This window comes from Protopterus annectens, chromosome 2.part1 (genome assembly GCF_019279795.1).
Source record: "Protopterus annectens isolate FY-2018-M chromosome 2.part1, PAN1.0, whole genome shotgun sequence".
In the NCBI taxonomy this organism is placed as follows: domain Eukaryota; kingdom Metazoa; phylum Chordata; order Ceratodontiformes; family Protopteridae; genus Protopterus; species Protopterus annectens.
This window is the reverse complement of record NC_056729.1, coordinates 1,951,766,221-1,951,770,346: the sequence shown is the minus strand read 5'-3', so window position 1 is coordinate 1,951,770,346 and position 4,126 is coordinate 1,951,766,221.

Here is a 4,126-nt window from a genome sequence, read left to right as displayed (position 1 = left end):
ATATATAAATACTCTCAAAAGTTAAAATATATTCTAAAGGACCAGCCACAATGAAATGTTTAAATATATTTAATAATAAATAATAAAAGAACGTGAAAATACAAAATATCTATTTACAGTAAACACCAGAGTTAGAATTCTTGTGTTCCCTTATGAAATATTTAAAATAACACAGCTGGGAAGATTCACACAGTTACAGAAAAACAATACTTAACTATTCTCACTATATTTTCCTGACTGATCCAGAGAATTACTGTTTCTACTTACTTAATAGACCAAGGCAAGATGAAGCAGGTGAGGGATCCTTCTACATCAGGTTCCAAGAAACAAACTGCCCTAAGACTTCTGTCTCACCTAATATTAAAACATTATTTATATACAGAATGACATCACATACATCTGGTCATCTGACTTTTTTCCCATGTAACCCCCCCCCCCCCATTGCTAGAAACTACCAGGATTTAGCACCTACATGTCAATAATACACACATAAGAGCATTGCTCAGATCTGGTGCAGTTTCTGGAAGTCATAAAACAATGACAAACTTCTGCTCCTCCTACATAGACTAACATACCATGCTTCTTACAGACACTGCATCTCTGGCTTCATTCAAAACTGTGAGATAATATCTTTATGGCATTTACCCTGTAATTTAATTTCTTACTATATTTCAATGGCATTTACCCTGTAATTTAATTTCTTACTATATTTCAAAGTTAGCTGGAGCTGAGCTAAACCTCTTCTCTTCCAGTATTCTATGTTAACATATATCTGTTTAATTCAGTTGCAATGCAGTCATGACCCACTGTTGGTGCATTTTTTACACAAGCAATTTTACAAATCCATTTTCAACACAAGCATCTGTACAAATCAGTTTAATATTCAAATAACATGTAATTCTGAGTGAATTCAAGCTAGCTGTACTGGCATATGTTACACATCTACTTCCCTATTTCTCCTAGCATAGTTGGCAATACCTCACATTGTCACATCTCTCCCCCCTTTGAAAACTCAAGCTAGTTTTTCAAGTGACCCTTGAGAAAAGTTGCTTGAGAGGAATGAGCTTATCTAGGGATACATTAACTCATACCCTATCTTGAGAACCTATCTGCATTGATATTGCTGAGCCCACTACAGTCCTGCACTGCCATGTCATGTGCCTGCAAACCAAGGCTCCACCTTTGTAACTTGGCATTTTACTGGCTGGCTCAATGCAGCCATAGATCCCCCTCAGACTCCTCCAGCCACTTACTGCAAATACTTAGCATAAGGGCCTTACTATCACGATAAGGCTTCATCATGTTAACATGGTACAGTTTGTGCCCCTGCCTCTTGCCTAGAAGTTCTACCATATAGTTAACATCACTGCCTATCCTTACCATTTTGAAGGGTCCCTCCCAAGCTGCCTGCAGCTTATTGTGTCTGACAGGAATAAGAATCATCACCTGCTGTCCCACAGCATACTCTCGGGCTCAAGCATTCCTTTCATACCAGACCTTTTTCTGCTGTTGGGCTCCTTCCAGGTTCTCCTGGGCCAAGCCCATGAGCTCCCTAAGCCTTGTCCTAAGGTTTAGGACATATGCCACAACAGACTCCTTGTGGGATTCATACTCACCTCTCCTACTCATGACAAATCAAATCTAAATGCACCTTCACCTTATGCCCATACAACAACTCAAAGGGTGAAAAACCTGTGGCTTCCTGGGCTACTTCTCTGTAAGCAAACAGCAGATAGGGCAAATATTTATTTGTCTCACTCTGTCTTAAACTGGTCTGCAAATGCCTGTAGCATGGTCTTTAGTGTAGAGTTTAACCTCTCCACAAGATCATTAATTAGTCTGGCGATGGTAGGGGGTGGTCTTTAGGTGCTTCACCCCACAGCACTTCCACAGACAAGCCAGCAGGTCTAACATGGAACTGGCACCTCTGTCAGTCAGTATTTCTCTCGTGAAACCTACCATGCTGAAAATCTGTAACAAACCATTTGCCACATTCTCTGCCTCAATGGAGGACAGAGCCACCGCCTCAGGGTATCTAGTAGCATAATCTACTAATACCAATATATACTTCTTCCCTGTGGAACTTGGGGTATTCAGAGGCCCCACAATATCAATAGCTACCCTCTGAAATGGCTCCACAATCACAGGTAAAGGCTTCAAAGGAGCTTTGGCCTTGTGACCTTGTCTCCTGCCTTGCTTACTTTTTGGCACTGCTCACAGGTCCTACCGTACCCTGTTACATCCCTTACAATGCCAAGCCAATAAAAGTTCTGCATAATACATCTTTTGGTACACTTTATGCCCATATGACCTGCAAAAGGAATGTCATTGGCTATGACTAAAAGTGCCAGACGGTGGGCCCTAGGCACTACCAACTGCTGTATTACGTCACCCTCTAGCTCTCCCTAAGAGGTCCACTCTCTGTACAGTAACCCTTTGTTCCAGTATACAGATTCCCCCTTTCCTTGAGAATCTGTTACCTCCTTAACTACCTCCCTCAAGCCTTGTAATGTAGGGTGAGAGCTGAGCCTGTCTCAGCTCTACTTTTGTGACTCTTCCCAGCTCCCCTTCCACAGGAAGCCTAGTATCCTCTGACAGTGGTGCCTCACTGTCAGCCTGTGTACTACCATTCACCTCTGTCCTTGCAGCCACTGTGTTCAAGGGCACATCAGTACCTACCATCAGCTGTGGGTCACCTTCAGGCTCACTGCTACAAGGTAGCTCCCTCCCTCAAATAGCCACCTCACCAGCCCTGGCTTCAGGTGTGGTGTCTGTTTGGGTCTCCCCCTGCTACCAGACCTGCATGCCTGTCTCCAAGCCTGACTGCATGTAATTGTACGCACACAAGGTACTGCATTATCAGAATCATTCCCTATCAGGACAGCTGCGTAAATATCCTCAAACACACCTACTTGCTTGCTTCCTTTTCTACCCTTCAATTCAAGGTGAGCCATGGCTAAGGGCATTTGGAATGGGGTCCCTCCTAAAGATCTGACTGGAGTGGACTGCCCAAGCAAATACTGTTCCTCTTTAACCACTGTAGGCTTCACAATCATTATGTCAGATGCTGTCTCTGTCTCACCAGTGGCCTGTTTTCCATCACTAAGATAGGATATAACCTCTTGTGATAGTTTGGTACCCCTGTTGCCTTTAGACAATGTACCACTGGTATACTGTTATTCCCAATTGCTGGCTCCCCCACCTTTTGTTCCACACCTTGCCTCCATGCACATCTGTATGATACATGGCTCCACTGGCTACATTTAAAATATTTAACCCTTGATCCTGGCTTTGTACCTGAATTAGTGACTTCTCCTGTTACTGGTGGACTCTATTGGGGTAATATAGGCTGCCCACCATATCATGTGCAGCACTGTGTATCCCTTTCCTGTGTAGTGATGCCCTGCTTGCTAAGTAGAGATCCCCCTTTTTCCCCAGCTCATCTGCAGAGTTACACTCTATGTCTGCCAACCAGATTCTCATGCCTTCAGGCAAAGTGGCTTGTTCCCTCACCAAAACACTGCCAGCCTTTCAAAAGTGGTGACCTGACACCTACTCACTCACCAATGAAAATAAGTGCTTAACTCAATTATATAATCATGCATACTTTCATCTGCCTTGTGTCTATGCTCACAATTCCTTTTTTGTAAGCTTCGGTGGTAACTTAAAACATTCAAGTAAACATTTCTTTACTTTATCATAGTTTAAATAACCAATATCAGACAATTTAGAAACAGCAGTTACAGCTTTACCATGGAGTAAGGAGGTCAAGAACTGTACCCAGAGCCCTTGGTCAGCATTACATACATACAAATATTTCAAGCACGAGCATTGATGCCCTTCTAGCTTGCCAATATACCAAAACACTTGTTCCCATAATAAGTATCCAGGATGTTCTTAAAAATATCTAAACTAGTACTTGCTTTAATGTAATTTGGTAGTCTGTTCCATGCATCAGCTACTCTGTCAGAGAACCAATTAGTACACTTCTCATTCTTACAGAATTTTCTACATAGGTTGTCTGATGATTTTTTAGTACTTTTTGATAACCCCAAACATTCACAGAGGTAGTTGTCTCTAAATGCCCTATATACTTGAATAAGATCTCCTCTTGGATATCTGTAAG